Source organism: Bos grunniens, chromosome 23 (assembly GCF_055505025.1).
Source record: "Bos grunniens cultivar Pamir isolate PY7600 chromosome 23, Bosgru_T2T1.0, whole genome shotgun sequence".
In the NCBI taxonomy this organism is placed as follows: Eukaryota; Metazoa; Chordata; class Mammalia; order Artiodactyla; family Bovidae; genus Bos; species Bos grunniens.
Window position 1 is genome coordinate 31648327 of NC_141187.1, and position 21693 is coordinate 31670019.

General features: G+C 40.4%; 3 long non-coding RNA genes, 4 other non-coding genes and 1 pseudogene across 12 annotated transcripts in view; 6 read left to right on the forward strand and 2 right to left on the reverse strand.

The window, feature by feature from the left end:
* The window catches only part of LOC147347277 (uncharacterized), a 35811-nt gene extending 33551 nt beyond the window's left edge, over window positions 1-2260 (reverse strand). For 3 of the 4 annotated variants that reach the window (XR_015152215.1, XR_015152213.1, XR_015152212.1), the window contains exons 1-3: window positions 2150-2259; window positions 1442-1761; window positions 1039-1280 (exon numbers count right to left, since the gene is read on the reverse strand). This is a non-coding gene — a long non-coding RNA (uncharacterized LOC147347277). Of the gene's footprint in view, window positions 1-1038; window positions 1281-1441; window positions 1762-2149 lie in introns of all 4 variants that reach the window. The other variant, XR_015152214.1, reaches the window with a different exon arrangement.
* TRNAL-CAA (transfer RNA leucine (anticodon CAA)) lies at window positions 1628-1733 on the forward strand. The gene is made up of 2 exons: window positions 1628-1665; window positions 1688-1733. It is a non-coding gene; the product is annotated as a tRNA-Leu (tRNA).
* Window positions 2052-6912, forward strand: LOC147347283 (uncharacterized). 3 transcript variants are annotated; one of them, XR_015152217.1, is made up of 4 exons: window positions 2123-2262; window positions 3193-3313; window positions 4605-4629; window positions 4801-6912. It is a non-coding gene; the product is annotated as an uncharacterized LOC147347283 (long non-coding RNA). The 3 variants fall into 3 exon arrangements; XR_015152218.1 differs by lacking the exon at window positions 4801-6912 and having other exon boundaries at window positions 2052-2160; window positions 4605-4746; XR_015152216.1 differs by lacking the exon at window positions 4801-6912 and having other exon boundaries at window positions 4605-4746.
* LOC147347284 (U6 spliceosomal RNA) lies at window positions 3706-3802 on the forward strand (annotated as a pseudogene).
* Window positions 6913-7882: 970 nt separating the features above from the next.
* TRNAR-CCG (transfer RNA arginine (anticodon CCG)) lies at window positions 7883-7955 on the reverse strand. Its single transcript has one exon. It is a non-coding gene; the product is annotated as a tRNA-Arg (tRNA).
* Window positions 7956-11765: 3810 nt separating this feature from the next.
* LOC147347286 (uncharacterized) lies at window positions 11766-21346 on the forward strand. The gene is made up of 3 exons (XR_015152220.1): window positions 11766-12159; window positions 12562-12635; window positions 20628-21346. It is a non-coding gene; the product is annotated as an uncharacterized LOC147347286 (long non-coding RNA).
* TRNAA-AGC (transfer RNA alanine (anticodon AGC)) lies at window positions 12310-12381 on the forward strand. Its single transcript has one exon. It is a non-coding gene; the product is annotated as a tRNA-Ala (tRNA).
* On the forward strand, window positions 20186-20257 carry TRNAA-AGC (transfer RNA alanine (anticodon AGC)). Its single transcript has one exon. It is a non-coding gene; the product is annotated as a tRNA-Ala (tRNA).
* Window positions 21347-21693: the final 347 nt, after the last annotated feature.

The following is a 21693-nucleotide window of genomic DNA, read 5'->3' on the forward strand; positions in this document are numbered from 1 at the left end:
ATAAAACTGTGTCACCCAGCAAAATGTTTTGTTGTTAACCGTTTAATCACAGTATTCTGTTGGTCATCTTTGGGTTATCTTCTGTAATGTGCGTTCAGTCCCTGGGTCCAGAAGATTTTCTGGAGAAGGAAATTGCAGCCCACTGGCAACACACTCCAGTCCTCTTGCCTGGGAAATCCCATGGACGGAGAAGCCTGGTAGGCTCGAGTCTACAACTGAGACTTCACTTTTCAGTATTCTTGCCTGAAAAACCATGGACAGAGGAACCTGGCGGGTTACAGTCCATGGGGTCGAAAAGAGTCAGACATGATTCTGCTGCTGCTGCTGCTGCTAAGTCGCTTCAGTCGTGTCCGACTGTGCGACCCCAGAGACCGCAGCCCACCAGGCTCCCCCGTCCCTGGGATTCTCCAGGCAAGAACGCCGGAGTGGCTTGCCATTTCCTTCTCCAATGCATGAAAGTGAAAGGGAAGTCGCTCAGTCGTGTCCGACTCCTAGCGACCCAATGGACTGCAGCCTACCAGGCTCCTCCGTCCATGGGATTTTCCAAGCAACAGTACTGGAGTGGAGTGCCATTGCCTTCTCCGAGACATGACTAAATTGCTTCAGAATTTGGGGAGGTAGGTGGGCAGTGTGTATTAAAAGCTTTTAAAACTGGATAAACTTTAAGAATGGATATATGTATACATGTAACTGAATCACTGAGTTGTACACCTGAAACTAACAAAACATTGTAAATCAACTATATTCCAATATAAAGTTAAATTAAACTGGATAAAGATCTAGTGACTCCACTTGTAGAATTTAAGGTAATAATTACGGACATCTGAAAATATTTCGCTTTCAGCCTAGTTGGAAGAATAATTTCTTACTCTTTGCCCTTCAAGGTTTCATTAAAATATGTGACCTTCCAGACTCAAAGCTCATATTACTTTGCACAAAGCTGAGAAAGAGCTGAAAAAGTCTGAGTCAGGAAGTGTGGCACGTTCCCCTTATTTTCACCCCGCCATCCCTTTTAAAAATCGCCATTTTATCTACTACCTGGCAATGGACGCCACGGAGACTTTCAATCAGGAATATCCGAGAGTGACCAGGAAGGTCGGGAAGCAAGCGTGTCACACTGAGTTTCTCCGGACCTGGAACAGGTCAAGCTCTTGCGTAGAAACTGGTCTCATCAAGTCTTGCATCGGCGGGAGTTGTCGCCCTACAGGACTTTCCAAGGCTGTTCCTCGGCCGTCACTTTCGGAGCCCCAAACAAACACTTCTCCAGTGGCAAGGCATATCTGGGGACGAAAAGGAATCAGAGACAATAAAATGGTCTATGCCATAATATCTGGGGCTTTTGTTGGATTTTTATTGTTCCTCAAAAACTGTCTTCAAAAATAAGCCTGGGGCAAAAACCACGCTCAAGGTTTCGGTAAAGATGAGAGGCTAGAAAACCTACCAAGCGACTTGGGCTATAAACGTCGTTCGGTTCTTTGTTTCCTTCCCTCCAGAAACATAAGCTGTTTTCCTTTTCAAGCCACGGGTGGCCTTTTAGTCTCGATCCGGAAGTTAACTTCTTCCTGGACTATACGTCACACAGACGCTGATCTATTTTAGTGGAAAATCTTTCTGTTTTTCACGAGGTGTCAGGATGGCCGAGTGGTCTAAGGCGCCAGACTCAAGCGAAGCTTCCCCACCTTGGGGATTCTGGTCTCCGTATGGAGGCGTGGGTTCGAATCCCACTTCTGACACATTCCTTTTTTTCCCATCTTCTAATTTCTAAAACAAAATATATTGAGAAGAGCAATATGCGTATGTAATTTACCAACACAGTGTTAAAAACGGACTTTAAAAAATTTCTCACAGGGACTGCTAACGAAAAATAGTAAAGCTGAAACATCGCGATATTTTTGGAAGTGACGAGATTTGGGGCGAAGGATTAATAACGACGGGAGAGTACAAGAGGTTGGTTTTTCTGAGACAGCGCGAGGAAATGTTAAAATAGCGAGATTTGGAACTCAGATAGTTCCCTTTCCCTTGGTATTGGAGAAGAAAGTGGGCGTGGTCCGGTGCCTCGCCTGTTTCTCCCGGTTGCTCTTCCGCTTCTTCCCAGACAGAGGCCCGGCCGTGAATACTTCCTGCAGCACTCCCTGCCAAGCCCACTCACCTGTGGCTCACGTTAGTGCTCGTGTGTGTGCTCAGTGGTTCAGTCCTGTCCAGCTCTTTGGGACCCCATGGACTGCAGCCCTCCAGGCTCCTTGTATCCATAGTGTTTTCCAGGCAAGAATACTGGAGCGGGTTGTTATTCTAGGGGATCTTCCCCACCCAGGGGTGGAATCCGCGTCACTTGAGTTTCCTACAGTGGCAGGAGGATTCTTTACCACTGCACACTGCTGTCTGCAAAGATATTTTATATAGATGTTTAATATAGATCGATTGGATTTTTATTGATTTTAATATAGATCTATGGATCTATATTATTTATAAGAAATTAACGATATATAGATTTATGGATTTTATGGGTCTATAAATATATATAAATTTATGGATTTTAATATAGATCTATTTATTTTATATTGAACATGGTCTCTCCGTGTTCAAAAGTCATGAATTAGTTCTCAAACATTTCCTTTGTAAATTAGGCACAATCACACCCTCGCTGGCATCTAATAATTATTGTTTTGTTTCCTAGTCAAAACTGAGTGCCGTTTTAACTCCTGAATAAAATATGAAAGTTACACCTTTCTTCTCCTCCAAATCTAACCACCAACAATATTTTATTATATTTTGTACACTCCTATTTTCTCTGAATTCATGTATATATAATATATAAATATTTTGTTTTTACAGAAATGAAGTCATAGGAAGTATACCATTCTCTGACTTTTTTTTTAAACCTAATGTATCTTGGGCTCTTTCCGTGTAAACACTATCTTTTTCCTTAGAATGAAATGTTGCAAATAAGTACACAGGATAGATATAGTCTATTTCATTTATCCACTTTTTTTCCCCCTAGACATTTAGGGTATTTTTAATCACCATTCTTCCATCAAGTATATCATGAGTGCTTTTTATGTACCAAGGAATGCAGTTCTGGAGCCATGGCAGTAAAAGTATAAAAATAAAATGGAATAGGATAGAATTAAAATTAAAATTTAATTTTTTTAAACTCGTAAAATAAACTTATACCTTATGTTGCTTATATTCCAGTCAAATGACTGATTCTGCTCAGGAACACCATATTCCAGGATTTCCTTATCTCTCAGGAGAAGAATATACATATCCCAGATTCCAAGACTAATGACAGCTATTGAAGATTCATATATGCATGGTAATGTATTTCTGTCATTATGACCACTCATGACTGTACTTGTTTGATCATTGATTTTTATCCTGAAATAGTCAAAATGTAAGAGACTAGGTGGGTGAAAAGAAAGCTGGTTTATTTAAAAATTAAAGCCTGTAGATATTTGAAAACTTTGAAACTCAGAAGATAGGTGAAATATTGGAAGTATTCATTTACTCTGAGACTTCCCTTGTAAAAAGAGTTGTTTGTATTACTCTCATAATTCCCTGCTTTCTGTTTCAGAAAAAGATGTTAAGTATATCCAAAAAGTTTAGAAAACACATGATTGCATACTAGCTAAAAATTGTTTGCAAGGTAATCGGGAATGAGTGCCTGACTTATTTGGCTTTTAAAATGTGAATAAATAATGCAGAATGGTGCTCGCCTTGGCAGCACACATACTAAAGTTGAAAATGATTCGCATGGCTCTTGCTCAAGGATGACACGCAAATTTGTGAAGCATTCCATAATTTGACAAGAAATTAAAAGTTAAAGTATCAATAAGTGAAGGTTTGACTAAGCTATTCTTAGAATGATAAGCTTCATCCTAGTAACTGATTTCATATGATCGACCTAACCAATATTGACTAGCATAAAGCAAGTCTAAGATTTTTAAAGTGAAGTTAAAAATTCAACTAAATTATGGATAACTCCAGCTGAAATAAAAAAAGATACTTAAAAAAAATATGGAATACCCAATATAGAAAGTAGGTCCAAATGTGACCAAACTATAACCACTACAACACAGGCCTATTGATGAGTGGATATACAGTTGTTTCTTTGTATCCATGGTGTTCCAGGACCACCAACAGATGCCAAATCCGTGGATACTTGAGTCTCATATAAAGTGGCATAATTATTCGCTTATAGCCTACACACATTCTCTTTTATACTTTTAAATCATCTCTTGATTAAATACTTAGTACAGCGTAAATGCTATGTAAATAGTTGATGGTGCATGGTAAATTCAAGTTTTCCTGTTTGGAACTTTCTGGAATATTTTTTCTGAATATTTTTGATATGGAGTTGTTATAATCCATGGCTGCAGAACCTGCAGATATGGAGGTCTGACTGTAAATGAGATGAGTGTGGTCTACCATCAGAGGGTTCCTAGGAAAGCCATAGTACAAGTCTGATTTCTCTATGAAATTTACTAGAGAAGTCAGTTAACTCATCAGCTCTAATATCCTTCAATTTCTTATAAATGATATAAAAAAGTAGCACTTGAAATGACAGTATTCCTATTTTAACCCAACTTCATACATTTTTATTACAGATATCTCCATTTCATGGAACATGAGGTGAGAAGCAAACTGTATTTCACCACTTAAAATATCATGCCCTTCTTCAATATGATAAAGAACATTTATAGAAAAAACTACAGCTAACATCATTCTCAAGCAATTAGACAAGAAAAATAATCAAAGTCATTCAAATGGAAAGTATAGAAGTAATACTGTCTCTACTTACAGATGGCAATATCATGACATGATCACAAGAAAACTACAACTGATAGATGAATTCAGCAAAGTTGCAGAGTATAAGATCAACATACAAAATCAGTTGTGTTTCTATATCAGCAATGAACAAACCGAAAAGAAAATTATGAAAGCAACTTCAATTATAATAGCACATAAGGAATAAAATACCCACGAATGGATTTAACCAATGAAATGAGAGACTTGTACACTGAAATCTACAAAACATTGCTGACAGAAATTAAAGAAGACTCAAATAAGTGGAAAGAGATTCCAAGTTCCTAAATAGGAAGACTTAATACTGTTAAGATGTTAATACTATCCAAAGTGATCTACAGATTCAATTTCATTTCTATCAAAATTCCAACAACTTTTTTTACAGAAAAGAAAAAGCCATTCTTCAAATTCATACCAAATTGCAATATGAACATACAAAAATCTTGAAAAAGAAGAACAAAGGCGGAGAACTCAGACTTCCTCAATTCAAAACTTAGTATAAAGCTATAGTAACCAACATGATATGGTAATGGCATAAAGACGGACATATAATGCAATTGAGAATCCAGAAATCATCCCATACATTTATAGCCAACTGGTTTTTTAACGAATATTTATTTATTGTAAAAAAAAGTCTTAACCATTATAAATGTACTGTTCAGTAGTTTTAGGAATATTCATATTGCTGTGGAACAGATCTCTAGAACCCTTATCTTGCAAAATTGAAATTCTGTATCCATTAAACAACTGTCATTTTTACCTCCCTCCCATAAAATGGTAATCACCATTCTACTTTTGATTATTTCATATATTCTATGATGGAATAGAATTTAAGTTTTTAAGGCTGCACAAGAAAATTTGAACATAACATAGTCCCTGTCTGACAGGGCCTTCTTTAATGTACAATGTGCACCTGTACAAAGATAGGAATGTCTGCTTGACCATGCCAGTGGTGTAAATATTATCCTTCCTTAAAGGATAATATTGTTTTCCTAATTCTGACTCCTTGGAAAAAGACTCTGATGCTGGGAGGGATTGGGGGCAGGAGGAGAAGGGGACGACAGAGGATGAGATGGCTGGATGGCATCACTGACACGATGGACGTGAGTCTGAGTGAATTCCGGGAGTTGGTGATGGACAGGGAGGCCTGGCGTGCTGCGATTCATGGGGTCGCAAAGAGTCGGACATGACTGAGCGACTGAACAGAACTGAACTGAACTGAATTCTGAGGGGTAATGGTTACGTGCTGCTTCCTTTAAACAGGTATATCTGGACTATGTATCTTTGGAGAAATAAAGAGCCTCTTGATGACAGTGAAAGAGGAGAGTGAAAAAGTTGGCTTAAAACTCAACATTCAGAAAACTAAGATATGGCATCTGGTCCCATCACTTCATGGCAAATAGGGAAACAGTGGAAACAATGGCAGACTTTTATTTTGAGGGGCTACAAAATCACTGCAGATGGTGATTGCAGCTATGAAATTAAAAGACACTTGCTCCTTGGAAAAAAAATTATGACCAATCTAGATAGCTTATTAAAAAGCAGAGACATTACTTAGCCAACAAAGGTCCATCTGGTCAAAGCTATGGTTTTCTCAGTAGTCAAGTATGGATGTGAGAGTTGGACTATAAAGAAAGCTGAGCACTGAAGAATCAATGCTTTTGAACTGTGGTGTTGGAGAAGACTCTTAAGAGTCCCTTGGACAGCAAGGAGATCCGTCCAGTCTATCCTAAAGCAGATGGGTCCTGAATATTCATTGGAAGGACTGATGCTGAAGGTGAAACTCCAATACTTTGACCACCTGATGTGAAAAATTGACTCATTTGGAAAGACCCTGATGCTGGGAAAGATTGATGACGGGAGAAGAAGGGGACGACAGAGGATGAGATGGTTGGATGGCATCACCAACTTGATGAACATGAGTTTGAGTGAACTCTGGGAGTTGGTGATGGACAGGGGAGCTTGGTGTGCTGCAGTACATGGGGTCACAAAGAGATGCACACAACTGAGCAACTGAATTGAACTGAACTGAACACTTGTGTCAATGGACACAAAGTATTTGTCTTTTTGTGATTGGCTTATTTCACTTTGAATAATGTCCTCAAGGTCTATTTCTTTCTTTTATTTAAGACGATAATATTCCATGGTACATACCACATTTTATTCATCCATTTATCCTTCTAAGGATATTTAGGTTCATTCTACCTCTTGGCTATTGTGAATAACGCTGCTATGAACATGGGTGCAAATATCTCTTTGAGACTCTATTTTCAAATCTTTTGAATATATACCCAGAAGTGGAGTTTGCTGGATCATACCATAGTTTTCAGTTCCATTTGTGGCATTTGCGCTCTTGCTAAAAACTAAAGGTCTCATGACTACACAAAAGTTGCTCCAGAGTACAGTTCAATTGGAATAAAAGCCTTTGGTGGCTTCTGCCTTTATGCTTTTCTAAAGGGAGGAGGTAGAGGCAATTATATTTATGGTAGCTAATGAAAATCTGGAGAACATCTATTTCAAACCATTCAGAGCTACAATTATAGAAATCCTAGTCAGATATTTGTTTCCAGAAATTTAGCTAGCCATTTCCCCATTTAGTTGATTTTTTAAGTGATCCCTGCCCCCTCAAAAGTTCAGTATTTCAGCTTTGTAAAGACCAAGTGCCTTCATATTCTCAGCGAGCTATTATATCATAGCACTATTATTCCTTAAGCCAGGATTAATAAAATTCCGTCTAAAGAAGCCCCCATCCCTAATTTTTTATTTCAGCCTATAAATTATTTCTTTCATAGGACGTGAAACAAATTTTAGTTATTTTGTTTCTGTGTTTATTTCATTTGTCGGGTTCGGTAGAAAGTAAGCTCCTTGAGGACACGTGCTAGTCCCTCCTCGTTCATGCCTATAGCACTCGTCAAACATCAGGCCTCCAATATATAATTGTTAAATAAGAACGAATTGACCGATTAATTGATTGAACTCACTCACAACCGGGCAACAGCATCAAGAGAGGAGAGGAAACAAATCAGATTTTAAGCCTCTCCAACCTGGCAGGGAATCAGACCAGCAAATGGAAAAAAACCGACCACGAAGGGACTCGAACCCTCAATCTTCTGATCCGGAATCAGACGCCTTATCCATTAGGCCACGCGGCCAACTGTAAGAGACCCCTCTCACGTAAAGTACAAAAGTTATGTAGACCGGCGTGGGCGGGGGCCTTTCTACTGACTGGACTGAACTAAACTGAAACGGGAAGAAGGAATGCATCTTCTTTTTTCAGAAATCTAGGTAATGGTCAGGCTACTTGCCCCAAATTTCATCTTCACACAATCTCTCTAAATCAATTCTGTCCCTCTCCTTTGCCTCCACTACTTTGACTGCTTAACAGATTTTTCTTCCCCCAACCATATTTAGAAATCACAGTATTTGCACTGCATAAAAAGAACTTTAGAGTTTAAAACCTTAGAGTTTACATTTCAGAGAGGTAAAAAGGAAATGGAGGCAGATATAAAGCTCAACAAGCTATAGACCTGCCATTTTCAGTTCTGTTATGGACGATACTGCAGAAATGAAACCATTTTGACACATGATTTTAAGAAAAAAACCTTTTAGAGTTTGTGACCTTATTAATAATCTTTTGGCCAAGAATGAAAATACAGACCGAAGGAATTTTAATACCCTCTAATAAACAAATTTAGAAATTTGAAGGCAAACTATTGATGCTAGCTGGAAATGAGTTTTACACAAGTTGCACTCTTTGGAAACAGGTGACTATATTCCAGAGGAGAAAACAAACTTTTGAAGTCTAAACTCCTTAGTGGATTCCTTTGGATTTTAATCTTGGTATCCATTCCATTTGCAAGCAAAAATTGATCTCCCGTAACTCATATTACTTTGCCAACAAAGGTCGGTCTAGTCAAGGCTATGGTTTTTCCAGTGGTCATGGATGTGAGAGTTGGACTGTGAAGAAAGCTGAGTGCCAAAGAATTGATGCTTTTGAACTGTGGTGTTGGAGAAGACTCTTGAGAGTCCCTTGGACTGCAAGGGGATCCAACCAGTCCATTCTGAAGGAGATCAGCCCTGGGATTTCTTTGGAAGGAATGATGCTAAAGCTGAAACTCCAGTACTTTGGCCACCTCATGCGAAGAGTTGACTCATTGGAAAAGACACTGATGCTGGGAGGGATTGGAGGCAGGAGAAGGGGACGACAGAGGATGAGAAGGCTGGATGGCATCATCGACTTGATGGACATGAGTTTGAGTGAACTCCAGGAATTGGTGATGGACAGGGAGGCCTGGCGTGCTGCAGTTCATGGGGTCGCAAAGAGTCGGACATGACTGCACGACTGAAGTGAACTGAACTGAACTCAATTTTGTACCTTTTTTTTTTTTTTTGGTACTTTTTATTCCTTCCTCCTCTTCATTGTTCAAGTTTTTAATTCATTTTTAAAATTTAGATATTTTATCATAGTGTTAGTCACTCAGTCCTGTCCAACTCTTCAAGACCCCATGGACTGTAGCCCACCAGGCTCCTCTCTCCATGGAATTCTCCAGGCAAGAGTACTGGAGTGCATCTCCATTCCCTTCTACAGAGAGCTTCCCAGCCCAGGGATCAAACCTGGGTCTCCTGCACTGCAGGCAGATCCTTAACACTGAGCTAGGGAAGCCCTTAATATTAAAAGCAACTGAATTATATCTTTTTGCTGTACCCCACCAGGAATCTTTAGTTCCCTGATCAGCTATCCCACCCTTCCCCTTCCCTTCTCCCCTCCCCTCCCAGGAAGCTTGGAGTCTTAACCACTGGAACACCAGGGAGGGTCCTGTGTGTCTTTTTTTAATGCCAATACCTTACCATACTGTTTTGTTTACCATAGCTTTGAAAGACCCACTCCTCAGCAGTCTTCCTCCCACAATTCTGTCTCCTGCTCAAGGGTACCCTTTTTTCCCTTCTTGTTTTCTCCTCCTCCTGTATTAACTTTTCCAGGATCCTAGTTCATGTCAGTTTCTGTTCCTAGAGTTTCAGGTCCAGTTGTTCCCAAACTAGTTTAAGTTTGTTTATCATATTCAATTGAAGGACATTTATAATTTTAAAAAGTTTATTGAAGTATATAATTGACTTACAATGTTAATTTCTCCTGTACAGCAAAATGATTCATATATATATATATATATATATATATATATATACACATTCTCTTTTATATTCTTCTCCATTACGGTTTACTAATGGCACCCCACTCCAGTACTCTTGCCTGGAAAATCCCATGGACCGAGGAGCCTTGTGGGCTGTGGTCCATGCGGTCGCTAAGAGTTGGGCACGACTGAGCAACTTCACTTTCACTTTTCACTTTCATGCATTGGAGAAGAAATGGCAACCCACTCCAGTGTTCTTGCCTGGAGAATCCCAGGGACAGTGGTGCCTGGTAGGCTGCCGTCTATGGGGTCGCACAGAGTCGGACTGAAGCGACTTAGCAGCAGCATCGGCAGCAGCACAGAACATATAGTTTCCTGTGCTGTACAGTAGGACCTTGATGTTTACCCATTCTATATAGAACAGTCTGCACCTGGTGGTGGTGGTTTAGTCGCTAAGTCATGTCCAACTCTTGAGACACCATGAACTGTAGTCAGGCTCATCTGTCCATGGAATTTTCCAGGCAAAAATACTGGAGTGGGTTGCCATTTCCTTTTCCAAATCTGCATGGGCAAATCTCAAACTCCCAATCCTTCCCCCCTCCCCCTCAAGTCTCTTCTCTATTTCTGAGTCTGTTTCTGTTTCATGGATAAGTTTGTGTGTCATATTTTAGTTTCCATATATAGGTGATACCATATGATATTTGTCTTTCACTCTCTTACTTCACTTAACATGATAATCTCTAGGTCCATCCATGCTGCTGCAAATGGCATTCTTTGTTTCTTTTTTATGGCTGAGATATATTCCATTGTATATATGCACCATATCTTCTTTATCCATTCATCTGTCCATGGGCATTTAGAATACTTCCATGTCTTGGCTATTGTAAATAGGGATGCAATGAACTTAAGGGTGCGTGTTTATTTTGAAACATAGTTTTGTCTGGGTATATGCTCAGCAGTGGAATTGCTGGATCAAATGGCAACTCTGTTTTAGTTTTCTGAGGAACCAACATACTGTTTTCCATAGTGGCTGCACCAACTTACATTCCCACCAACAGTGTAGGAGGGTCCCTTTTTCAGTTGAATAACGTAAGAACCCAAGATTCTGAGAGCACTTAGCATCTAGAGAGTGGGGCCCAGCAATCCATAGTTTTATTCAGTTCCTCCAGGTGATTTTCCATCTTTATGGATCCCCCCGACAATCCCCTCCCCTCCTCCACAGTGTTGTCTAAAAAGCATTCATATGTCTCTTTAGCCTCTCTGAGAGTCGCCTGTGGCCCAAGCATTGTATACCCAAAGGCAGGAGAAGGGGAAGACGAGATGATTGGATGGCATCACAGACTCGATGGACAGGCGTTTGCGCAAGCTCCGGGAGATGGTGAAGGACAGGGTAGCTTGGTGTGCTGCAGTCCACTGGGTCGCAAAGAGTCGGACACGACTGAGCGACTGAACACCAAAATCCGATGACCCCCTCAAGTCCTCTAGGGCTCTGCCGGGTCGGATCCGCCAGGACGGGCAGATCCGGAGTTGGGGAGGAGCCGAAAGGGAGGTGGTAATTTGAGGTCTCCAAGAGTCCACAGGAGTGAGAATCAGAAGAAAGCTTAGATGGAAAATGATTTAGGATTTGCTCCCAATACTCATTTCTGGGTTGACCCTGGTACCCAAAGTCAGAGAACAGCGGGAAGCGCCTGAGGGTTGCCCCTCGGAGGTCAAGGGGTCTAACTACTGCAGGCTCCTGAAGGGTTTATACAGTTAAATCATTTTGCGGATCAAGCCTAAGCCTTAAAACGCCTTCCTTCTGGGTACCGTTCAGTTCCGACAGGGGGCGCTCTAAGGCTGCTCGGTTTCTTTCTCTCCTCTTCCACACGCACGTCTCGGTGGTTCTCGAGACCCGAGGCTGAAAGCCCGGGAGACGCAGCCGCCATGCGTGTCCCCGACTCTGAGTCTTGACGCGCGAGCTTACCCGAATGAGGGAAGCGACCGACGCGGGCCTAGTCTTCTCTCCTACCTGGACCTAAATCCCTATGGCTCCTTTTAGGGCTTCTTTTTATCCTCCGGCTTTATACTTTCGGTTTTCTGGCAACCTATTTAAGCAGAGGTCTTATCCCAGACCTCTCCCTGGGGGCGGCCAGTCAGGAGCTCCCCATTCGCCCCAGGCATGGCCGTCGAGCTGGTGTCCGAGAGGGTGACCCGTAGTGAGAGAGCTCGGGACCAGACTGGACTTTCGGTATAATATTTAGTTTTCGTTCTTATAGCCTAGTTACAAGACAGTATTCAGTAGAGAAAGTTCAAAAACTGAATTTCGTGACGAAAAGTTTCTTTTGCGGAAGATATATTGACGGGTCATAGGAATAATTCTGAAGACACCATGGCGGGAGGGGGTGTAGCTCAGTGGTAGAGCGCGTGCTTAGCATGCACGAGGCCCCGGGTTCAATCCCCGGCACCTCCAGTTTTCTTGGGGAGGTGCGGAATTGGTTTTGGGTTCTAACAGCATTAGACGCATCCTCGTTTGCTAAGAACGTCCACCGCCTGTCTTCTTTTCTGGTTATTTTGTTCTCGTTCAGGTCTTTTAAGTCACACAAAAAACAAGAACCATTTTGTTTTTAATATGGACCCATTTTTGCCCTAGGGCCTTAACACCACCGTGGGTAGCTGAGTCAGCTGGCAAAAGATATGGACTGCGGAAACCGAAAAACAAGCGAGGTACCAAATTAACAAGTCCAATTACAATAGTTACATTTCGCAGTATCATCTAAGAGCAAGAAACACAGAAAGCAGAAAAAATAACAGCAAATGTGAAGTCCACAGGAAATTTTCTTTAGATCCCTTCGTTTTCTGGGCTGTTGCTGGGTCAAGGAATAGATTTGAGGAGAGGAAGGAACGCTTTCCTTGGTTTTTCGCTACCACTCTTACCCCATTGCAGCCTCCCCTTCTTTCCCTGCTCTCTCCTTCTGTTTTTATATGCGCTTCTTTAACTCATTGCTCCTGAGTAACTTTTAAATTATAATATAAGCTTCATGTCTAGATAGAGTTCTTATTGTGTTAAATAAGTTCTGCCCTTTTTACCTGACGAAGTAGAATGTGAAACATTTAATTTTTTAAAACTTTGGACAACTGAATGAAATTTATTTGTAAATATCCAAACAGCCTTTGAGATAAAGGACTGAAGCCTTGCCATAACTTTAGTTTTCTTTTTTTCTTTTTTGGGAGGGGAGGTATGATAAATACAGATAGCAAAGATTCAGCTACCCAAAGAGCTTCTTGCTAGGTATTCCTAGTAATAACTTTGAAGAGTTTGGAGGAATTTGTCCTTGCCCTTGTAAATGCTTTCCTGTACATGATGTAAGCATCAAAGTTCTGGAGAATGACTTAGGTGCCACCAAATGGTCATCTTGGGGACACCAAAACCCGTTGCTATGTATGAGTTCTGAGATGGCCAAAATTTCCCTGTAATGGTAGATTGTTGTTTTTTAATATGTCCTTCTAGATTCTTAAAATCATGTTTCTTGGCATTTTTCTTTAGCTTCAAAATTCTGCCTTTAGAGTAGGATTCAGTATTCATGAAGTGAAGTGAAGTGAAATGAAGTCCCTCAGTTGTGTCCGACTCTTTGCAACCCCATGGACTGTAGCCTACCATGCTCCTCCAGCCACGAGATTTTCCAGGCAAGAGTACTGCAGTGGGTTGCCATTTCCTTCTCCAGTCAGTATTCATAACTGAACTATTTTTCCTCTAAGAAATCATTAGCATTTTCATTTCTTGAGGAGATGGCCATGCCTTCTTTCAGTTCCTTGACTAGGGATTGAATCCAGGCCATGGCAGTGAAAGTCTAGAATCCTAACCACTAGGCAGCCAGGGAACTCCCAATATTTTCCAATTTTTAATTGAGGTTGCCAAGACAAATAAAAAATCTCCATGTTTCTATATTATAGCATTCCAAAATCACAAAAAGCCGAGATTATATGTACTCTCAGTATAGATCAGTTCAGTTCATTTCAGTTCACTCAGTCATGTCCGACTCTTTGCGACCCCATGAATTGCAGCACGCTAGGCCTCCCTGTCCATCACCAGCTCCCGGAGTTCACTCAGACTCACGTCCATCGTGTCAGTGATGCCATCCAGCCATCTCATCCTCTGTCGTCCCCTTCTCCTCCTGCCCCCAATCCCTCCCAGCATCAGAGTCTTTTCCAATGAGTCAACTCATCACATGAGATGCCCAAAGTACTGGAGTTTCAGCTTTAGCATCATTCCTTCCAAAGAAATCCCAGGGCTGATCTCCTTCAGAATGGACTGGTTGGATCTCCTTGCAGTCCAAGGGACTCTCAAGAGTCTTCTCCAACACCACAGTTCAAAAGCATCAATTCTTCAGCACTCAGCCTTCTTCACAGTCCAACTCTCACATCCATACATGACCATAGGAAAAACCATAGCCTTGACTAGACGGACCTTTGTTGGCAAAGTAATGTCTCTGCTTTTGAATATGCTATCTAGGTTGATCATAACTTTTCTTCCAAGGAGTAAGTGTCTTTTAATTTCATGGCTGCAGTCACCATCTGCAGTGATTTTGGAGCCCCAAAAAATAAAGTCTGACACTGTTTCCGCTGTTTCCCCATCTATTTCCCATGAAGTGATGGGACTGGATGCCATGATCTTCGTTTTCTGAATGTTGAGTTTTAAGCCAACTTTTTCACTCTCCTCTTTCACCTTCATCAAGAGGCTTTGTAGTTCCTCTTCACTTTCCGCCATAAGGGTGGTGTCATCTGCATATCTGAGGTTATTGATATTTCTCCCAGCAATCTTGATTCCAGCTTGTGCTTCTTCCAGCCCAGCGTTTCTCATGATGTACTCTGCATATAAGCTAAATAAGCAGGGTGACAATATATAGCCTTGACGTACTCCTTTTCCTATTTGGAACCAGTCTGTTGTTCCATGTCCAGTTCTAACTGTTGCTTCCTGACCTGCATACAGGTTTCTCAAGAGGCAGGTCAGGTGGTCTGGTATTCCCATCTCTTTCAGAATTTTCCAGTTTATTGTGATCCACACAGTCAAAGGCTTTGGCATAGTCAATAAAGCAGAAATAGATGTTTTTCTGGAACTCTCTTGCTTTTTCCATGATCCAGCGGATGTTGGCAATTTGTTCTCTGATTCCTCTGCCTTTTCTAAAACCAGCTTGAACAACTGGAAATTCGCGATTCACGTATTGCTGAAGCCTGGCTTGGAGAATTTTGAGCATTACTTTACTAGCGTGTGAGATGAGTGCAATTGTGTGGTAGTTTGAGCATTCTTTGGCATTGCCTTTCTTTGGGATTGGAATAAAAATTGACCTTTTCCAGTCCTGTGGCCACTGCTGAGTTTTCCAAATTTGCTGGCATATTTGTTACCTCCTAAATCTTTAGCAAAGATCCTCACATTAGAACTATTAATGCAGTCATCTGAGTATATATTGGCAAAGGGGTAGCTTCCTTTACAGAGTGTTAAGAAGTTGCTACGTCTCCAGCACAGTATACCTTGAATTTTTGAAGATATAGACCATCAACAAATCAGAGTTGTCTAGGGGGAACATTAGTCAGCGTATAGAAGTAGGGATATAGGCCCCCTTTCTCTACCTGAGAGAGGGATCATAGGAGACTCATTAATACAGTCATATCAATAGATAACTCTGGTGATCTCAGTCTGCTTCATCAGCTTTTGAATACACACATATCTGACCTCACCAGACCGCCTGCCTCTGAAAAGCTTAGCAGTCAGCCTAGACAACTGCCTCCTCTGGTCTCCATCTTTTTTGGATTCTTTTTTAGAATTTCCACATTGGTAGGTTCTTGCTCACATGATCCATGTCTTTTCAGACCTTACAAAAACTGCTGAGACAAACAACTGTCCCAACGTGAGAAGAACCATTGGTTCTAAGTAAATATGACTGCTTGGTCTCTGGGACAGTGAAGTGAGAGGGACCTAGTGTATTAAAAGCAGTTCCCCACTTTAAATCATTCTTCAGGGCAAAAGCCTCAAGAGGACCTCTTGGGATTTAAGTCAGAATCTCCTTTCAGTTTTTAACCAGAAAATTCAAAAGGCAACAGAACTCTTACCACCTATGAATATTTTCTGTCTCTCTCTCTTTTTTTTTTTTTTTGGTTGAAGACAGCTACCTCGTACCAAAAACAGCACATGGCATCAATAATTTCTCTCTCTCCTCAACCAAATTATTTTGACTTCTATTCTCATTCCTGATTTTCAATAGATTTAATGTTTATTAGAATGAGAGGGGCTTATTTTAGAATACATGAGGATTCTGTTATAGCTGCTGCAACTGATTAAGATAGGCATGCTTTGATTTCCTTCTCATTTCCCTTTGTGTATATTCTAGAGCTGTTTGTGGTTATCAATACAATTACGTAAAACCTCTAAAAGTTGTAATAATCTTTGCCCTCTCCTACTTCATTACTGATGACACAAAATATCTTTTATATGGTGTAATCATTAACTTAGAGTTATAATTAAGTTTTATGATTTTTAAATTCTATACCAGATTTAAAGATGACTGAGCGACTTGACTTTCACTTTTCACTTTCATGCATTGGAGAAGGAAATGGCAACCCACTCCAGTGTTCTTGCCTGGAGAATCCCAGGAACGCGGGAGCCTGGTGGGCTGCCGTCTATGGGGTCACACAGAGTCGGACACGACTGAAGTGACTTAGCATAGCATAGTGTAGCATATTACATTACAATTTTACAGGATTCTATATTTATCTGTTTTCCTTTACCAAGGAGTGCTATATTTTTGTTCAGTTTTGTATTGCTGTTCATCAGCTTCTTGCTTCAACTTGAAGGAGTCCCTTCAGCTTTTCAGCTGGGGCAGACAGTAGCATACTTTTTTCTGAGTAACACTCCTGTTACAGTAGCTGGGTGCTGGGCAAGAGGCAACAGCCTTAGGTCTTCTTGGCAGCTCTCTCCTGGCCTGGAACCTCGGTCTCATGATGGCCATGAAGGGGTCCTACGATAAAATAGAATCCGTGTTCCATGAGTGGAAAGATGAGAGCCCTCACCTCTTAGCTGCACTTTCCCAGAACTTAGTCTCTGCAAGAAGGAGCTGAGGGTATGATTAGAAATGGAGGAAAGATACTAGAGCTCTCCAAATGGAAATGGGTTGGGGGAGGGGGAACTTTGTTTCCTTGGCTGTATGGTTTGGAGTAGAGTTTCTGTCAGCCTGGCCTGGGAAGAGAGAGGGAGGGAGTAGATTGTGATTCAAATGACACAGATTCTCATTGTTATTACTGAACTTTAGTACATTTTCTTGAATTAACCTTTCTTAATATGACATATGCCTTTAGAACCATTTCCAGATAATTTATAAAATTTCCACAATTTCTCTGATGAACACATTCATAGAGTTCTTCCTGCTGCCATGCTTCTGAGTTGTGTGTGTGTGTGTTTTTAATTTATTTCTGAGTTTGTAATTAACCAGATTACCTTACATCTGTATCTCCTTTCAAATAATGCCTCATCTTAGTTTCTGGTGGCTCCTGGCAATCCTTGGATTGTAGCTGCATCACTCTAATCTCTGCCTCCATTGTCATACGACCTTGATCCCTCTGTATCTCTGTCTCTGCATGTTCTCCTCTTGTAAGGACATCAGTCATTGGATTTAGGAACTCACCCTAATCCAATATGAAGTCTTTTAAACCAATTATATCTTTAAAGACACTATTTCTAAATAAGGTCACATTTTCAGGTTCCAAGTGGACATGAATTTTTTCCGGACATTATTCAATCCTCTACAGTGTTGAATATATGTTGACTTTTGTCAATGCCTATTGTGCAACTATGGAGATGATCATGTATGGTTTTTCTCCTTACTTTTATTAATTTGATGGATTATATTAATGTTGTCAAAGATAAACCGGAGCTGGACAGTAGATAAGAGGTAAAAATGATTTCATTCAGGAATATTGTGATGGGGGAAAGGCCTCAGTACAGAAATAGAATCAATTTCAAATACAGCATAGGCAAGTGGGAATTTATAGCTAATCACCAGGGGAGGGTGGGTTGAGGGTCAGTGGATAGAAAAGTACTAAGAGGAAACATCGGAGGTAAGGCAGAATTCTGGCTAAACCAACCAAACAGGATTCCTGCTGAAAGCAGTCCAAGGTGATCAGACATTACCTAGGGGATGGTAGAGGATAAGAAACACAAATAGATATGAAGGGTAACCAGATATGCAAATAGAGGATTCTAGCCAAACCAGCCTAACAGGATTCTTGCTAAAAGTGAACAACACAGAGAAGAAAACAGAAATCCAAAAGTCAAGTTCTATTTGGAAAAGAGTTAAGGGAATTCTGAGTAGAGATTGGTAGAGGAGAGAATCTTTGTTAATGTCTTCCTTGATAATGAGTGATCTTTGTATTTCTGAAATAAACCCCACTTGGACATTCTGTATTATGTGAAATTAGACTATATTTGTCATTTTCTGTGCAAACTGAAAAAGTTTGTGATGAACATCGTACTCATAAAATGAATTGGAAGAGCTCCTTCTTTCTCCATGCTTTGAAAATTTTAAGTAGCATCATGATTTTCTGATATTGGTAAAATTTCTTTGTGAAAGTACTTGTGCTTGGTTCCCTTTTTGGGGAGTTGCCTGTTCAACTGTTTTTCTATAGTAATGACATGTTTAGACTTTCTTACTCTACAAGAAGTAATTTGGGTATCAGTTCAGTTCAGTCGCTCAGTCATGTCCGACTCTTTGTGACCCCATGAATCACAGCATGCCACGCCTTCCTGTGCATCACCAACTCCCAGAGTTTACTCAAACTCATGTCCATCGAGTCAGTGATGCCATCCAGCCATCTCATCCTCTGTCGTCCCCTTCTCCTCCTGCCCCCAATCCCTCCCAACATCAGTCTTTTCCAATGAGTCAACTCTTCGCATGAGGTGCCCAAAGTACTAGAGTTTCAGCTTTAGCATCAGTCCTTCCAATGAACACCCAGGACTGATCTCCTTTAGAATGGACTGGTTAGATCTCCTTGCAGTCCAAGGGACTCTCAAGAGTCTTCTCCAACACCACAGTTCAAAAGCATCAATTCTTTGGTGCTCAGCTTTCTTCACAGTCCAACTCTCACATCCATATATGACCACTGGAAAAACCATAGCCTTGACTAGACGGACCTTTGTTGGCAAAGTAATGTCTCTGCTTTTCAATATGCTATCTAGGTTATAGTGCATTTATAAAATCCACTTTATCTAAAGTTTTCAAGTCATTTGCTGAGTTGTGTCTTTATGATTTTTAAAAAGTTTTTCTGTTTGATAGTTATTTGATAGATATTTCCTCCCATCAGTTCTAGTTTTGTGTGTCTGCACTTTTTTTTCCTTTTCTTGATTACAATGGTTAGAACTTTGTCGACTTTTCGAATATCCAGTTTTTTTCTTTAACTAGTTCTACTTAAAAAAAAAAAAAAAAAACTAATTTTCTCGTTTGTCTTTATCAACCCTTCCTTCTTTCTGGCTTATTTTGTTTATTTCTAACATCTTGAACTGAGTTCATTATTTGACATTATTATCAACATCCTTTTCATCTCTGACTGGAGAAGTATTTACCTCAATACCTTATTGTGTCTTTTGCCCGTTTAAGCAACTTTCCCAATGTTAACTGAGGCTCTGTTGGTTTATGGGGCTGGACGCGAGAGGCTCAGAGCCTGTGAGAATGATGCGGTGAGTGAACTAGTCCAGCAGCGCGAAGAGTTTTTAACCGAGGGTTAATGCGCATCACATTAACCTTCTTTAATGGCCTTCTATTCTACCCCTAAGGGGGTGCGATCGTAACCAAGGAGCCCCCTCTCTCGGCGGCCGAAGCAAACGGCTCTCCATTTGTCCTTCCATCTTCTCTATTCTGGAGCTAATTTGGTTGCTTTCCACCTCATTATATACTTTGTGACTTTCTGGCAGTCCTTTAAAGCATCTAGGGAAGAGAAAGTGAAGAAAAGAGAGAAAGTATTTCATCAGGCTCTTCTAACTGCGGCAGGGCCAGACAGACAGAAGCAAAAAGGTCCCAGGACCACCAACGGGGGGCTCTCCGTCTAGAATGCAATTTACTCTTCTTTTTAGCAAAGCATGATATAGGACCTATATTTAGGTTCTAGTTTTAAGGTTTTTGGAAATTAGTAAAATTTGACACAGTAGACTTTAGTTTAATGTTAATTCTTGTAAAACTGACCCAAAACTGTCTTCTGTCTTGAATATATTCCCGAGAGTTCGCTTTCGGGTAGGGGGTGTAGCTCAGTGGTAGAGCGCGTGCTTAGCATGCACGAGGCCCCGGGTTCAATCCCCGGCACCTCCAATTTTGAACTTTTTCCTTGCTCAAAAAGAAAGTAAACCTATTTCACAACTATTTGCTATTTGCTCAAAAAGAAAGTAAACCTATTTCACAACTATTTGCTATTAGTATTAGTGCTGTTCTTTTTCTACTCCTCCGGTTTGGCAACACTCAGGATGGCTGCGTAAGGAGGAAAAGACAAAGCCTGGGCTCATTCAGCAGCTCGAGATTCCGAACAGAAAGTCCGTCACCAAATTGACGAGCCTTTTTGCCTTTGGTTTCACTTTGCAGTATTATTAATATGTAAAAAGCAGGAAAGAAGAGACAAGGATGACAGAATTTAACAAAAGAAAAACACACGATCTCAAGCTAATTTTTTTTTTTTTTTTTTTAGCGTGTTTTGTTCTCTGAGCCGTGTTGGCCATGATTAGACTGCAGATTGAGCAAGAAGACAGCGTTCCAAACTTGGAAATCGAGAAATTTATTTTCATCAGTGGATATGAAGAAGTTTACACTTAGGCATCAATAGCCCCATTGGGAAGTACCTTGGGCTGAAGATCTCAAACGTCAGAGATTAATTTCCAGTTTTGGTCTGTTTTTACTCTTACCGGAGAATAGGACTTAACTAGATAATTTAGTTAAGTTACAGAAGTAATTTTATCTGAGACTGTTGCGCCCTCTATCGGAAAGAAATTTTCCAGACCCTGGGTCCTTGAACTAAAGCTGTTGGTGGTACCTTGTTAGAATGCAGGATGTCAGTTCCTCCTCAAACTTACTGAACTAGAACCAATATTTCGACAGGATCCCTAAGTGTTTCCTCTGCACGTTAAAATTTGAGTCACTGGTTTGAGTGCTCCAATGTGGGTTAAAATGATTATATATTATAAATCTATGGCTTATTTTATTAATAATTTTCCTACTTCCTATTCTAATGTAGTAAAAACAATTGCAAAAATGTATTTCTATTGTTGAACCAGTTTTGTATTCTTATGACTGACACTGTTTCCCCTCTCATGGTAATATGATATTTACTAGTATTTTTAAATCAGTATACATAATTGAATTAGATGTCAAGTTTCTTTTAAATAAAATGTTTTGCAGGTTTGCAGTCAAGATGGTGCTAACTTCCAATACGAACTAGGAAGCTCATATCTTTCTTTCTGCTCAGCAACTTTTTAAAAAAACTTTTTATTTTGTATTGGGTTATAGCCTATTAACAATGTTGTGATAGTTTCAGGTGGACAGTGAAGGAATTCAGTCATACATATACATGTATCCATTCTCCTCCAAACTCCTCTCCTGTCCAGGCTGCACATAACATTGAGCAGAGTTCCATAGGCTATCCAATTGGTCCTTGTTGCTTATACATTTTAAATATAAGTGTATACATGTCCATCAAAAGTCACTAAGTATCCCTTCCCCTCATTCTTCCCCCCTGGCAACCATAAATTTGTTCCCTA